Source organism: Python bivittatus, unplaced genomic scaffold, assembly GCF_059951505.1.
Source record: "Python bivittatus isolate LINGU-HERP-01145 unplaced genomic scaffold, Pbiv_v1 ctg000690_np1212, whole genome shotgun sequence".
NCBI lineage: Eukaryota > Metazoa > Chordata > Lepidosauria > Squamata > Pythonidae > Python > Python bivittatus.
The window spans coordinates 5,131,921-5,148,833 of NW_028277096.1; the positions used below are offsets into that span (position 1 = coordinate 5,131,921).

At 43.0% G+C, this 16,913-nt stretch overlaps 1 protein-coding gene across 7 annotated transcripts in view; it reads left to right on the forward strand.

The window, feature by feature from the left end:
* The window catches only part of DNMT3A (DNA methyltransferase 3 alpha), a 148,819-nt gene that overhangs the window by 107,113 nt on the left and 24,793 nt on the right, over positions 1 to 16,913 (forward strand). Inside the window, exon 1 of one of the 7 annotated variants that reach the window (XM_088152227.1) lies at positions 7,635 to 7,738. The exons of the other annotated variants lie outside the window; for them this stretch is intronic. The gene's annotated coding sequence lies outside the window, so the exon portion shown is untranslated. Of the gene's footprint in view, positions 1 to 7,634; positions 7,739 to 16,913 lie in introns of those variants that run through there. 7 annotated transcript variants of the gene reach the window in all.

Consider the following 16,913-nt stretch of genomic DNA (forward strand, 5'->3'; position numbering starts at 1 on the left):
TTGAAGCCATGCCTTACCCAGCCACCAGCCAAGTCACAATCAGAAAGGTCTCACTAAACTAGTCTCACCAGCCACCAACCTCAGTGCTTCCAGCCAACAGAGAAGCCATACCACGTCAAACCACAAGAGTCTCCTCCAGAGACCTTCCTCTGGTGATCCAAGCCTTTCACTGGCCTCTGCTGATTCTTCAGCCAGACCTCTTCTGGCAACTGCATGCTGCTGCTGGCCTCAGGCTTCAGGACTGCCATTTCCAACTTTGGCTGCCAGTGACTCCATTGCCTCTGGCTCTGAAGTCTCCTACTCTGCTCTGCCTTAACTGCTGCTCTCCAGGGTCTCCATGGCTCAGGAGCAGCTCCAAGGGTTTCCAGGGTGCCAACAAAGGCCGTAACGACCACCACCAACTCCCTTGCTGACCCATCCACATCCACCAGCCACCACCACCAGATGCACAATAAAATAAAAACAAAAAACCCCAAAAACTACAAACAAAATGTGAGCCTCTCACATCATCTGCTTCCAGATGCCATGGGGGGGAAATGTTCACATGAATGACTCCTGGATTGTGCAGCTGCCATCTGCAGCTACCATAAACTCCTGGGAAAAGATGTAGCTACTTCAAAGATAGGAAGATAGGTGCCATGTTCACTCCTCAGTGTACTCCAAAGTAGCTTTTTGAAACCAAATCCAAAGCACTGTGCACATTTTGGTTAATCCCTGTAGAGGATATCCTGGGTATCTATAGTATATAGGGATTGTGATACAGGAGTTCAAGTTTCATTTTTTTCTGTGCCTAATTAGCTTACAGCTGCTCTTCTGTTTCTGTATTTCTGTGGCTTTTCTGGGTTGACTTGTTGATTACTACTTGGCCTTTTGGCTAAAATCAAGGGTGTAGGTCTGACTTGTTGCTAAATTTCAGTCAATATCATTCCTATATCAGTATAGTAAGAAGTACACATGGGGCTTTTATTCCCATTTGTTACACTACACTGTGTAAGTAGGAATGTATAGTCATAATATGCTCATATCCTTCCTTTGTTCACCAGTAGTGTAGCTTCAGGTTCGGCTCATATTTTATCCCCATAGGTGCCCCCAGCTAAAATGTCTGGACTATGGGAGGGGCAGGAGCCTAGAAAGTGCTAAAGGTCACCAGATCTCATCAGCTTTGCTGTAGGCAAAGCCACAGGTAAAGCAGAGGTGAGGCTATGGGGTGCAGCTGTACAGAGAAAACAGTGGTTGTGCTTTTCTGTGGAGAGAGCACATGTTGAACCAGAGTCTCACTGATGATGGTCAGAGAGGCACAGGAGTGATCTATAAGGAGAACAGATTCCCTGGGGATTTAAAAAACTTAACTAAAAATAAATCTGGAGGTGAGTCAATTGGAATGGATTGGATTAGCCACCATTGTGTTGTGTCATGAGCAAAGAATGAGGTGAAAGAGGGTCATCGGTCTAATACGATGCACCATGCACCCTCTCCAGGATCAGGTTTTCCCTTTGACATTGTCACTCCTTATTGTTCAGGGACAATTCAGGCTGTTAAGAAGTGCCTGGGAAGATATGGGAATTGAGGCTGGCTCAAACTGACTCACATGGCTGTGTTGTGACCTCCAAAAGAGGCCTTTGAGAAGTATCAGTAGATACCATCCAGTGCTTTTCTTCCCTCCACGCTGACTCATTTTTACTGGCAGACATGCTTCTGCTGCAGGGTTCCTCAACTCTGGTGACTTGAAGATGTGTGGATTACAACTCCCAGAATTCTGGGAGTTGTAGTCCACACAACTTCAAGTCGCCAAGGTTGAGGAACCCTGTTCTGCTGGAATAAGCGAGCCCAGCAACCCATGTTTTTCCAATAAAGCCAATGGGTAGCAGGACCACTGGGTCCAAAGGAGGAGACCCTGAGCCTCCAGCACATAAAGAAGCACAATGCTTCCCAGAGATGGAAATTGTGGGATGTGTGTGTGTGTGTTTGTGCATATGCATATGCATATGCATATATATGGCTGTATGAAGGAAGGACCCTTGGTGACTGCAAATCGGCAAAGGATGAGACTGGCCTGTTTGCATTTGCTGCAGCAAGAGGCAGGAAGAGGGAGGAAGAAATGGCAGTTTGACGAGGGCCTTATGGTATGGACAGAGTTCCACTAGCCCAGCCTTAAACCTTGTGCTTTCTTCCCTGACTTTCTCTGTCCCTGTACTTCCTGCTGAACCACTGTGTCTCCCTAGCAACAGGTCCCCTTGAGCTCAGCTGTTCTATATATAGCTCCGCCTGGCAGCTTTTTGTCACTGGCACAGTGTGAGGAAGTATAAGGCAGGGGATGTACCCTGCCTCCTGAGTCAAGATAAAGAGGAGCTCTCCATGGAAGCCACATCTCTCTGGAGCAGCGGAGGCCTCAGCGGAGGTTCTTTGCAGGCTCCTGTTTATGTGGCACAATAATCCAGAAGAGGTTATTGAGAAAGAGAGAATAATCCATGCCAAGGTACCCTTCAGCTTGGGGAAGATCCATTCCTCATAAACAGTCAAGTGCAGTAGCAAAGAGGGATCATGCTCTGTATAGTGGAGAAGGATCAGAATAGTCAATGTAGGAGAGGCCATGGGTCAGACGAGAGTGAGTGATGGGGAATGGCAACTTATACCAACCCTGTGCTTGGGAGAAACCACTTGCTTCAGTTGGTATAAAAGAGAAGCAGGGAAGACAGCAGGCAGTGGAGAATATTGTAGTGTTTTCTTCCCCAATCTGATGCCTTCTATACGGATTTGACTACAATTCCAATATCCCCAACCTGCTTAGCCTAAACAGTCAGGGAAAATGGGAATGGGCTAAGTAAGTTGCAATGCCAGCAAGAGGCATGCCTAAATATAGCAGTCTTGCAACTGCCATGACTGGCAGCCACAACATTCCTGGGTTTCTGATAGAAAGAAGTCTTTTGCATCTGCTGCTACCTGATCCTTTTAACTGAGGGTACATGAGACCTGTACATAATCTACCATGCATAATCTATTTGTTCCCAGTGTTGGCTTTCATTCAAAGGTTATTCCTGGAAAATCCATATTGCTGTATGTTAAAAGAAGCCCGAGTTGGAAGTTTGTAAGTAAGGTCAGCATTAGTGACTGAGAGGGCATTGTCTCATTGCTATGTACATTGAGAAGATAGGATAATAGCGGAAGGAGCTATTTTATATTGCCATAATTATATACTCCATTTTGGACAGAACACCAGTCTACATGTAAAAGAAAATCACCTGATCTAATTATTTTTTCTCATACAAACGCCTGTCATTAGAAAATTAGCACGTCAGGCATGCTAGTTTTCTGCATGAGGGGAAGTGTGGGATGGAGGAATATTTAAACATGCAATTAGTCAAGTACTGTCAAGAAGTACAGTAAGCAAGAAGTAGTATAGTATGTACTGTTTCTCATACCTAAGACAGCTCTCAGCTGATATTTCAACATAGGTAAAATAATCAAGGATACAAATGGAGCATTAATGGGTCATAAATAGAAAGGAACAGGAAGGGGATTCTACTTTTTCAGCAGGAATAAGATTCTATCACTTTGGAATAGTTGCTCCTTTAAGAACATGGCATTGAGCATTGTGAGCATGCTGAAAAAAGCTTCTCCAGGAGGATTGCTTGTCTTGTATACTTGGGGATTATAGTAATTTTAAGTTCATTTTGGTAATTTTTGCAGCATATGGTTTTGTTTGCTTGTACAAATCAGCTGGAGCTTTAAGTCCCTGTTGAGATAGCCCATTCTTTGCTTGTAGCACGTTCTATGATCTGGCCTGTGTAGGTTGACTAGGACATAGGGAAGGGGGAAGCTATTAGCGTGATGATTTTTAGCAAAGGAGGAGGAGGAAATTGACATAGATGACCTGTTTCTCCCTTGAAGAAGCGTTCTGGGAATAAAGAAGAAGAAAATACTCTTCTTAGACAATTCTTCTTCATGGTTTCAGAAGAGATTTTGCTTCCCAACAAAGTTGGGAATCAGCACCAGAGTATGTGTGTGCCTCAATGTTCATCTCACCTAACAGCCATTTTCTTTGGAGTGTTGCTTCTATTATGCCATAGAAAAGGCACCTTTTCATATTTATCTATGGAAGAAAAGGCAGGGTCTCTGACTACACTAAGGCTGTATAAGAAAAATAGAGTTCAATTTTGAATTTGGCTGAGTATTGTCCTAAATGTGTATAAGCTCATTATGTGCTGGGTTCTTGCTGCCAAAAAGGTTGAAGGATATTGCAACTAGGTAAGATATGTCTTCCTTGGAGAATATTGGAACCAGGTCAGAAGATCAAATGGCCAGGACCATTATCGGTATGACTTTTGCCTTCCTAAAGGAAGTGCATCCAAAAGCACCCCAATCCTTTGACTTGCTCTGAACTGCCGCTCTGCTGTTGCTCCAGGGCTTCAAGCCTGGATTTTCCCCTTCCAATGGAATGAGGCAGGCAAGTTGTAACTGAATCTCCCTGAAGGGGGAAGAATGAGAAGATGACGCTTCACTCACAGAGAAGGAGGTAGCCACTGACACACAGAAGATCAAGAAAGCTGGCTGCCCTGAGACTCTTGTGCATGTATGCCCCTGCCTCTTCTTGCTGATGCTTGTCTTGCAAGTGATAGAGCACAAGTGTACCGAAGTGTGTGCAAATGAACTGTTTGTGCAAGTGCTGGCTGCTGGCCTAGTTAAAAGTAATTGGGGGCATGAGTCATTTCTGCTTCTCTCCAACCTAGGCTAGTCAGGTGTTGGTTTGATTAAGAGAGGGCTATAGTCTTGTTTCCCTCCAGTAATACTTCACTTCTAGCAGCCTATACTTGTCCTAAGTCCAAGTTTCCATTGCTTTCCTTCCTCCCCAGCCATATTCATGAAAAACTTTGATTTCAGTGGTGTGAATTTCTTGTTAAAACCTTTCTTCTCTGGAAATCTACCACCCTACGTTGCAGTAGTAGGCAGCTGTTTCCCCCTATCTGATAGCTGCTTTCCCTCTGCAGTAGTCTCTTGAAGGCCACATACCAGAAGGGGGCAGGACTAAGGCCAACAATCAGGGGCCACTCTCCTCTCTTTCTGGCATCCCCCTTTCCCCTGGGTGGTCTGCTAGGGAAAAGAAAAGTTACTATAGCCGGAAGTCTGAATGGATTGCTTATAGAAGACATTACAGCAGTGTTTCTCAACCTTAGGATCTTTAAGATGAGTGGCCTTCAACTCCCAGAATTCCCCAGCCAGCTGGTTGGAGAATTCTGGGAGTTGAAGTCCACTCATTTTAAAGTTCCTAAGGTTAAGAAACCTGCATTACAGGAAAGCAGAAAGTTGAAAATGTCACCTTCTGTAGATTTCCAGCAGATTCTTGCTGATATTCCTAAGGGTTTTGAATTAGCAAGTGCCATCACTTGCCAATAATTTAGGCTATATGGTTGCCAAGACTTTCATAGCCACTAGCTGTTGCTATAGGGTGTAATTTGATGCTTGAATTTAATATAAGTACTTACTAAATAAATAGTTTAATGTATTGCGTTAATAAATTAATATTATAATTAGATTTTTACTCACCTCTTTATATATATCTCAAGGCGGCGGACATACCAAATACTGCTGCCTCCTATTTTCCCCGCAACAACAATCCTGTGAGGTGGATTGAGCTGAGAGAGAGGGACTCGCCCAAAGTCATCCAGCCGGCTTTCGTGCTTAGGCAGGCCTAGAACTCATGTACTGTAATACAGTGCATATTGTGTTTGGTTGCTAGAATTACACATGCAAAAGACAGATCCTAGTTTTCTCTCCAAACCTTACAAGTCTGTATTGCAACAGTACAAGGGCAGATAATAGAGGTGGTGGAAAAGGAGAGGTAGCCATGTGAGGAAGAAGGGATGGTAAAATGTATTTTTTTAAGTTTGGGGCAACTGTAGATGAGTAGTTGAACCAAAGATTGTTCACCACTGTGGGACTGTGATTTGAAAAGAGTGAGACCTGGGAATATTCCTGATGGACAGCTCCTAGTGCTACCAAGCAAGACACACTGCTCTTCAACCATCCCCCCCAAATATTTTGTGTGAATGGTGGAGATAAACAGAACTGAGAAAACATAGGGTCTGTTATAAATGGAAGATACTATTTGAACCTTGTATAAATGTTCACAAACTACACTCTAAAAACATCCAGAATCTCTTGATCGGGATCTTTCTGTAGCTCAGCCCTGTCATTAAAATCATTTGCACAATTATTCATGAGTTAAGGCCCACAGAGCCTAAGACTCTAGGAGAGAGAGGAAAGAAACGTGTTTTGAGTGATAATTGTGCAGCCATAGCAAAGCTACTGTGTGAATACTTCTAGAGGTTGTTTTGCAAAGATTTGCTTCTGGTAAAGGAAGCTGTTACTTTGTCGGGATCGTTGTGATTCTCCTTTGCAGCACTGCTAGTGTTATGGTCACAGTATAGTGAATGCTAGGCAGCGTGTCATTGTACTAAGATTGTGGGCCACTCATTTCAAATAAATAACTTGCCATTTTTTCCTTCTCGTAAGTGTAGTAATACATGACTATGATATTACTAAATATCTATGATATTTAGATTTTATTGTATTTATTGAGCATTATATCTGCTTTTCCAGCAAATGTTCAGAGCTGCCAATGACATATACACTAATAAGTGTAGTACTTTATCAGAAGATTAGAACATGTAAGATGACAGAAGAGGCTTCTTGAAGGTGTCTTCTGCTCTACCAGCGATGGTGCTCCCTGGCGCTGGAGGAGTTTCTTCCACTTCACGGGTCTGCGAATAGTTGGACTTAGTTTGTTTTATTTTTAAAATCGATAAATGCCCCTTTGCTAACCGCAGCTGCTGTGTAAGCTCTTAATGCCATCTCCTATGCTCAGCAGTTAGTGCAGGTAATTCAATGGCCTCTCCCCCACACTGAACCCCCGTACCCCACCCCTTTTCAGGATTGGAGGCTGTGCCGGCGCGGCGGTAGGTTGGGGGCGCTTTCCACAAAGGGCGTACAGTAATTCTGGAGGGGCAGATGAGCGCGCGGTCGAAGGTCCTGCTGCGGCCGCTCTGCTAGGAGACGGGAGCCAGAGGCTTAAACGGAAAAAGTACTTTTAGGCTGACCCCCTCTGCTCTGAATGGCGGTGAAGAGGCCTTGTGGCTTTCACACGCACTTGTACTTGCCACCGGTGTGCTTGTTGGGGAGACGTGCGTTGCGAGGCATTTCATGCTCAGCAAGAGCGGCCGCGCATCCTTCGCTTCCGCAGCTCCTCCCCAAACGGCTCTCAGCACCTGAATACCAGGCGGACTCGGTCCCGCTTCCGCTGATCCGGAGCCGAGTGAAAATCAGGAGTTTTGGAAAGGGGAGCCTCGTCTCTTTGCGTAGCATGGCGCGGCTGTAGCCCAGTGACTGCCCACCCCCGGCGCACAAATGGCTGGAAGGCCTCCGACAACTTTAGGAGAAGCCTGCGCCCCGTGCTGGGAAGGGGGAGGCGGCGCTGGTTCCGTATATTGTGTTCCCTGCCCCCGGGGCAGCGAGACGAGCCTCACAAGCACTCTTGCCCCCCCCCGCCGCCACCTTTCTCTCGCCCCCCCCCCGCTTTCCACTTCGGCCAACCAGGAACGCGGTCCATCGTCACGTGGCCCGGAGTTTCCCAGACAAAGAACATTGGCGGTGAGGCCCCCCTGCGCCCCCTCCTCGCCGAGCCCCCTCGCTTGAGCTCCCTCGGCAGGATCGCGGCTGCTGCAGCGCCGGGACATGCAGGCAGGTATGGAAGAGAGTAGGGGGTGCAGGACAATTGGAGGGGGGTTGTTGCGTCCCTCAGCGCCTATTTGTGAGTGCATACACGAGGGGGCTGCGGTACTTGTGGCGGGTTCGATTTTTTTGCACCGGGGGTGCATCCCCGAGGGCGGTCGGGGCACAGCTTCCCTTTTGGAGTAGGTTTTGGGAAGAGGATGCAGTGGACTTAACAGGAGCATCTTTGAAAAAAGTCAAGCTGTTCTGAGATGCTAATAAGTACTTAAATATGTTAACTGCACTAAGAAATTGGGGCGGGGGGAGAGTGAGACAGATAAAAAGATGAGAAAAAGTAATTATTTGGCAATTTGGCAAGGTCTTCTTTTTCCTCAGTTTTCTAGGAAGGCTGCGTGGTCACTTGAGAAGATAGCAGGACACAACTTAAAAAGTTTTTTCTTGGGTGGGGAGAAGGCATAAAAAGAGGCGGGGAAGACAGTCTCTGCTTGCTTCTCTGCTCTCTGTAAAAGTTGTTCAAAGCGAGGCAAGAGAAGGTGCAATGGAGGTTCATTGTTTCCAGAGCCTCCATATGTATTTTGGCAAGAGAGGAGGGCCACATCCACCCTTGAAATTAGAAAAGGGGCTTCTTCCTTAGGGCCAGATAGTGGGGACAGGGCAGTCACTTTGGTTAGGGGGCTTCTTGGCTATTGCGTCCCTCCCCCCAAACTGTCAGCCCTCCATTTTGTCCTAAGGCAAAGCGAGGTGAGCAGAGACTTCCTTGTCTTTTAGCACTTTTCTTTTTCCAGACTGGCCAGGCCCAAGGGCCTTGGTTTGCCGCCTTTCTCAGGGGGAAAAGGGAACAAATGGAGGGGGGAAGGAGGAAGAGGAGAACAGAGAAGCCTCTTTTCCAGATAACCTTCTCTGAGTCCCCTTGAAAGCCCAGCCAGCTTGACTGTAGTTCTGCCAGATTACCTGGAGCCGCACTTGCTCCAACCTTTGCTGGAGCCAGCCATACATTATGTGAGGAAGTGGACATGGCTGGAAGGAGGCTGAGGTGAGGACCTGGCTGGTGGGAAGGCAGGCAGCAGAGCAGACTTGACGAAAGGCATGGAGATGGCATTGACGGTCTGCCTTGAAGGAATATTGGAGGGGGAAGAACAGAGCCCCCTTCTCACCCACAAGACGCAGAGTAGCTGAGGCAAAATCCTCAGTTCAGTAGGTATTAGTTGTGGGCCCCATGGGGGGGTTGTGAAGGGAGAAATAGGCAGGCTGCTGCTGTTTCTTATTTCCTATGAGTGCTTTAAAAACCTCAAAGGAAAACCCCACTGCTCCTTCATCCATGATATGATACAGCAAGGGGCCACTGAGACTGGAAAAGTGTGAGGTTTGGCCAAGGGAAAACAGTGAAAGCATAGCTGAAATTGGATTTGAATGTGGGCCTGATTTTCCACTGCATAGACATGCACGTTCTTACCAGAAACCATTAGCACTTGGAAATAATCTATTCAGGAAAAATGACGTTCCCTCGTTACAAGCAGTTTAGAATTAAACCAGTATTCAAGAAGCAAAATCATTTGTCATTTTGGCCCGGTCTTATATAATGCAAAAATGACGAAATGCTTTATTGGAAGTCCCCAAGATTTTTACCCTTCTGTTCAATCTGATCTTGGAGTAATGGGACATTCCCCATCCCGCTCCGTTAGAGGACACTTTCTGCTAGCTATATGGTATAAATTTTGGTCAAGCAGAACCAACTGAAGCTCTCCCTGCACACTTCATTTTTTTTCCATTCTGGCCTTCCTGCTGTTTTTAGATTTCAGCCTTGTTCCATTTCCTGTTCTCAACAGCTCAGGGATTGAGCTCCACTTACTCTACTTCTTTAAAGCTCTTCTGAACAATTTGAACTCCAAAGACCACTTGCTATTCACTTGAAGAGGAAAAGTGAAGAACAACGTGCTAAACCGTACAATGCTAAACTGTAAACACAGGTTAACAAAACGAAGCTGATGTATTCACATAACATGTCATGCCTAAGCAAAGCATAACACACACTGTCCTAGTTCATATAACATGCTAAGACACAATACAGGTAGTCTGCAATTTAAGAACACGTTCCATACCCAAGGTCTGTCCTTAAGTCAAATTTGTATATAACCCGGAACAGTATTAATGTATAATACTATATAAGTAGTATTGTGTAATTAACTCGAACCATTGTGTATTTAACTCAAATTTTGCTACAGTAGGCTCTTAACTATGGGTCATCCTTAAACCAGGCGTTCTTAACCCAGGGACTATCTATACTTTCAGGGAATTTCAATCAGTGGCTTGCTGTTGCATAACTTGAACCTGCATCTGTTCCTCACTATTCAGGACTGCATGCTCTTGTCAAGTATGGAAAGGATAGTTCATAGAGGGACTGTTTTGCTTGCAGCAGTTATGTGAAACGATTTAAATCAAATCAGTCTTTATTACAATTGTTGATCAGCCCATGAAACTATTCAGAAGAAAATAGCAACTTCACAAGGCCTCTCAGGATGATTTTAAAGAATAAAATGCATTTAGTTTACTAGAACTCAGAAGCTTCCCAACACCATCCAGCATGAACCTTCCACACCATGCAAACCTTACACTGGCTTCTTCTGGACCAGTCAGGGTAATTTGGGTTAGTGACCTTTCAGCAAGAGCAAATATGCCAATAAGGAGTGCTTACGTGATGCTGTGAGTCAGTGGTTGAATAAAACAATCCAGATGGCTTAAGTGAAAGAGCTGAACCACATGCTGACAGGGGACAGCTGTGGAAGAAGCCACCCACATACAGAATCTTGCAGCCCTGGCCAATTTAATGAGAGAATAGGACATGTTCTAGGCCCCCCTTGCATGATAGTCTCTTATAGAATGAGCAAGAAGCCCCTTTGTGTATTTCTTCTGAAATAAAACATAGAACTTTACTGCAACCTTTGGTTCCTATTTACATCTTTTTTTTTAGATGTTTAATCCCACTTTTATTATTTTTATAAATAACCCAAGGCTGTGAACGTACCTAATACTTCCTCCTCCTCCTATTTTTATACCATTTCTGTGAAGCAGGAGGTTGTTTCTCCCCATAGGCAGTTATTAGAGCAAAAGTAATGAATACCCATCATAGAAATAGGCAGCTTATGGCAAGTGAAGTACAGTATATCAATCAATCAATGGGGATTGGGAGTAACAGCCGTATTGATGCTTTGGGTGGACTTGCTTTTACACCAAGCATGCAAGTAGTGCGTTTCAGGTAGCTTAAAAGAAGGGATCCTGGGATTTTTCTCGTAATACAAATAGTCATCCCACTTTCACTATTGTCCAATGGAGTTTTGCAGACTTTTATACTTAAAAAAAGTCTTTTTGATTAGAGAAAACTCCCTTTATCTGTCTCCACACTCAGATTACTAGCTAATCTATTGTTTACTACCTTGCCTTAGAACCAGGTAATCAGTGGGGGTATAATTTGTAAGATGCGCCTGTGTCTCTTGAATATTTCAAACTTGATCAGCCTCTTTTCTTCTTCCTTCCCAATTCCTTAGGCTAGTAGAGGGAAGCATCTTCATTACTGGCTGAGATGAGACCACTGTGTTTTTGATATCTACTGGCAAGCCTTGTTTCACAAACATTTACAATCAGAGCAGTTTGATACCATTGTTTTCAAGAGAAGGGAGGTTCCTTGGGGATGTTGGATTCTCTTTCTCTGAAGCTCCCCCAACTTCTCAAATACCAAAACATTTTTCAGCCATGTATGAAAGTATTAACAGTCACAGTTCTCCCACTTGCCTGGCCTGTATTGAGAACACAGCCATTTTAAGAGGAACAGAGAGAAAGTTCTGAATCTTTCCTAGATGCTGAAATGAAGGCCCCATTGGGTGTGTTACTTTCTCTCATATTTAGCAACATCCCCTAGGTTCATGTATTAAGACTTTCTATCAGTTGCATGAAGGAGACAGGCAGTGACTGTGGGCACTGGGTTACTAATTGGATCATTTCGATTTAGCTATACAGTACAAGGACTGAAAAATCCAGCTTCGTAGTTTGCAAACAAGGACTTAAGTGCTTGCATTCTTAAGTGGGTTTTACCAGGAGACATTTGTATCCTGCTCTTTTCTCTGAGGTTCTCAAGAGCAGCAGCTTTTTAGCATTATATCACAGCCATTGTTCCTGTGAAGTAGAGAATTTTGCTCCAGATCCACTCAATAGGCTTTGTAGCTCAGCAAAGATTTAGAGCTGGGTCTTTCTTCCAAGCTCACTGTTCTGGCTTCTACAACATACTGGCTTTGCAAAACCAAGAGATATGAACAGTATTTTTTTCTAATGCAGAAATAATTGAGCTAACAAAATCTCTCTCATGCAAACCCAGAAAGCACTGAAAGTTGACTCAAAACAGCTGAATCTTGAATGATTAGATTCATATAGTATGGTTAATCTTAAATCTGGATTAACAAAATACAGTTTTAGTTTTAGAAACGAGTCAGTAGATGGAAGTATCTGGGCAGCCTTGTTCAGGCTTGGAAGCTAAACAGAATACATTTTGGTTAGTACCTGGATGGGAGACTTCCAGGGCTGTAAATTAGGAAGTTGGAAAAAACATTTCCAAAAAAGGCAATGGAAAACTGCTCCATATTTTTAAAAATTGCATGGATGATTTGTGTAGTCCCCAGGACCTAGGATGTTTTTTTTATCTTGGCTTAATGTGATGGCCTGGTTCACATAACATGCTAAGATAATGGTTGGGTTTCTACTGGACCTGCCTATTCTGGCCTAGTTGAATGTGCTATGTGGAAGTGAGCTTTATGTCATATATTACTTAGCCCTTTTAACTAAAAGTCAACAGTTTGCAAAACTTTTCTATGATAAAGAAGTTAATATATTATTCAGTACATTCAGTGAAGAGCCAGTTTGGTGTAGTGGTTAAGGCATCTGGTTAGAAACTAGAAGACCATTAGTTCTAGTCTTGCCTTGGGCACGAAGCCAGCTGGGTGACCTTGGACTAATCACTCTCTCTCAGCCCTAGGAAGAAGGAAATGGCAAACCACTTCTGAAAAACCTTGCCAATAAACTGCAGGGACTAATCCAGGCAGTCCCCAGGAGTTAGTTTTTAACTTCAAGGCACACACACACATATTCAGTGAACAATAGCATTTTAAAAGATACCTTTTCTATAGTTTTTATTCCATGATTACCAAAAATGCAACAGGTAAAAAAAATAAAAAATTAAAAAGATGAATACTGTAAGACCACTAATAAATAACAAAATTAAACAGAACCTGTATTTTAAAAGAAGCTTGATTACAAACCACACCTTTCTTTTTCAAGATTCATGTCCCTTCTTAGGCAACTTATCAAGACTCTCAATTTTATTCTTCTGATGTGAGAAAATTAGGTGCCAAACAAATCTCCCTGGGAGTTGAGTGTTAGCACCAAGACATTTATTTTCTGAGTAGCCATCACCAAACAGGAGTACTAACCAAAGAAGAGAGTTTCTGTTAAACTTTATAGGCAGACATCTGTTGGGACAGTATGATCTAAGCACTGAAGAGCTGTAAAGACCAAAACCAACATTTGAATTGAGCCCCCCCAAATAAGCAGAAGTCATTGCTTTCAAGCCATGAGAAACTGATAGAATCACAGAACTAATAAGCGAATGAAGGCTGCATTGATAACAACACTCTTAACTAGGAAAGGTAAAGAGCTAATGGCTGCATTTGCATGACAGCTAATATTATCTGAATTAATATTTTGTGACTTTGTGTGTTGAATGAACCCAGTCTCTTTGGTTAGTTTATGGCTTGTACTGTAACCATGCAGACCCAGAAAATATGGTAACCGGGTTAAGTGAGTGGCATGAATGCAGCCAAAATATAGTTAGAAAAGTAACTGCTTTCTATTGGACTATTGCAACATGCTCTACATAGGACTACCCTTGAAAACTATCCGGAACTGGTTGGCTTTCCCTTGGTCCAGAATGCAACAGTGTGGGTAGTTATGGGCAGACCTTATTATGCCCATGTAACACCTCTACTCTGTGAGCTGCACTGGCTCCCAATAAGCTTCCTGGTGCAATTCAGGGTGCCGGTTATTACGTTTAAAGCCAAACATGATATAGGACCAGGTTACTTGAGGGACTGCCTTCTCCCAAGAACACCTGCCCACCCCACACACCCCCGTAGGAGGGCATGCTCCAGTTCCTCCTTTTATATCTTGTCATCTTATGGGACCTAGGAAGCATGCCTTTTCTGTGGTTGCTCTGTTCTGTGGAATGGTCCTCCCCCCCCCCCAAATATACCACAGGCCCCAGCTCTTCTCGCCTTTAAGAAAGCTGTTAAGACCTGGTTCTTCCCTCAGGCATTAGGGGCCAGATGAGCGGGAGTCCCCTTGTGATTGTTTCGCTATCTCCTTGGTTGCCATTTTATATTTGGTATTTATCATATTGTTTATTACATTTTTTTTCCTTCTTTGATTTGTTTGTTTTTATGTTGTACGCTGCCCAGAGTCATACCGGTTGAGTTGGGCAGCCTCATAAATCTTATAAATAAATAAATAAACTGCTACTAACAGCAGAACCTTGTACTTGTAGTTTCGAAATTCAAGAGAATATTTTCATCTATTGGAGATTTCCCGTTGTGGCCCGTTTTAGGTCAGACAGGAACCCTTTTATTTTTCATATCTTGAATCTCAGGAACATAATTAATTCTTTCCTTGATCTCTGTTTTCTTCCCTTTGCAAGTAAGCAACGGAAACACGTTTACTTTAGAGAAGGCTCAGTTCTCAGAACGTCAGACACTATCTTTCTGTTAATACAGCACAGAAGTAGCACACAATGTTCATTGCGGGCTTCCTGGATACCTCCTTCTCTTCCTGTAGGTCAGCCTTCCCCAGAACCACTTGGGCATGACCTACAAGGGGGTTCAACATCCATGATAGAAAATTCAGAGGCAGACATACAAACAATTGAAGGCATCAGTTTTCTTCAAACATGTCTTATGCTTATTTAGCTTTGTAGTTTTAGATTTATCACTGGTAAAACAAAAAGAAGAGTTCCTTATGTCAGAAAGCATGCACTTTACTCTGTTACCTTTTGGGGGCTATTTTAGCTAGGCCCTTCTCAGCCCTAGAACACCCACCACTGTATTTCTTGGAGACAGGGATGAATTATGCTGTGTCCAGTAACCCTTTACTCAACTGATAGGTCAGTTCAGGATGATAGAATTAGTACTCTGACAGCAAGATAGGGAATGTTGTTTTAAATCCATTTGTTTTCAGTGATAAATGTGCATGTCTATCCTGGCTGTGGGAATGAAGTAATCATTTATGTGAATGCTTTCCACACACACACACAGAGGTTGTCTTTGCTATACCTGCCTGTATATCACATTGGCTAAAACAGTTAAAAATCTTAAGACTGTGTTTACATAATGTGCAAAGCTTGATTAGTGTTAACTTTGATTACTTTTTTCTGCCTCAGCATGTTAAATGAAATCAGCTTAATGGGTTAGTTTACTTTCAAATATAGTTTTGTCTGAACACAGAAAGTAAGTTAATGTATTAACTCAGGTTCATTTGTGTGAACTCAGACATACCTATAAGGTGATAGTCCTAGGAATACACAAACACCTGCAGACTCCCCACTCCCTTAATATTTCACTGCCCAGGTCTTGTTTGCTTTCCAGTATTATTTGTGGAGTCAGACATCAGCTGTAACCAACTCCCCTCCCTCTGTCTTACTGGATCACCACTATAGGCCTCAGTTCCTAACCACAGCAATGCTAAAATGATGAAATACGCTTCACAACATGATGGAAACTCCACATTTTCATACTTACAGTGCATGCAAGTATGTAAGGGGCAGAATTTTATCACAATGCACATATTGTCATTTCCCCACTTCCTATGGATGTCTATGATTGATTGGTTGGTCAGTCAGTCAGTCAATCTATCTATCTATCTATCTCGCTATCTCGCTCTGGCATGGGCAAAACAGAATAAATGTTGAAATTATCTTTCCAGTAAGGAAATTGTATATCTTGAATATCTTCCTGTCATTCAAGAAGCTCCTTCAGAAAAGAGAAAGATAAATTAAGGCACAGCAGAGAAATAGCCCTTTACTTCCCTTCTGGTATACATTTTAGACCACATAAGTATTTTTTCAGTGCAAGAGAAGAAAACAGAAGTTAAGATGGAATCTAGTATTCTAAAATCCTGAAGCTGTGAAGAGAACAACACTCCTGGGACATATTATTGACTGGTCTACCATACCTAAATGCATCATGTGGTTGTTTTGGAGATAAAAAGAGGATAATGCAAACATATAGTTATATCTATTATATGCTTTCCCCCAAACCATTATCCAAGAAACTTGGAGCAAGTGCTTCAGAAATCAGGCAGGTACAGCACCTTTGCTATACGTAAAAGTGACCTGGTGTTTGTTTGTTTGTTTGTTTGTTTGTTGGCTTTTGCATGAGACTGGAAAAGATGTCAGTGCATTAATGAGTCAACTCATTACACAGTGCAGTTGTTTAACCACCAGCATCTTGTTTTTGTTCAGAAGTCTAAAAAAGAGTGGGCTGCTTTAAAGAGTAACACAGAGGTGCAGTGCTTGTGAGGCTCAAAACACTTTTTCTGAATACACTCTGAGGTCCTTCCAGTTTCCATCATCATCACCATTATTATTTGTATTTGTTCAGCTGCATGCCATTGAGGGAGAGATAATACATAGAGGAAATATGTTAATATTGGAGGAGTGTTTTTTTAACCCTATACTTGGAGAAGCTTCACTGGGATCCCACCTGAGTACCATCATAAATATTCATGATGCAAAAATTAAGCAGTGGATTCTGTAATACATTTTTTTATTATTTTAAAAGGTCCTGCATCTAAAATAAACGAAGAATCCTAGGCTTAGTTTGCATGACATGTCTAAACCAGATCAGTTTAACTAGATTAATTTTAATTTGGTTCGTTTTTCATGGCTTACCATGTTAAGCCATGCAAAACCTTGGTTGGCTTATACTTCACTGTATTGTGCAAACATATGAAAGAAATGGTTCATTCGGTAGGTGAGATAACCAAGAAACTTGAATGAGTCCATTCAGTAATCAAACTGTGCAAGGCCAACCCATTTGTATGTCTGAATATGAATTTGTGAGATGGTTGACAGCCTGTCAGGCCCTGGTAATTAAACA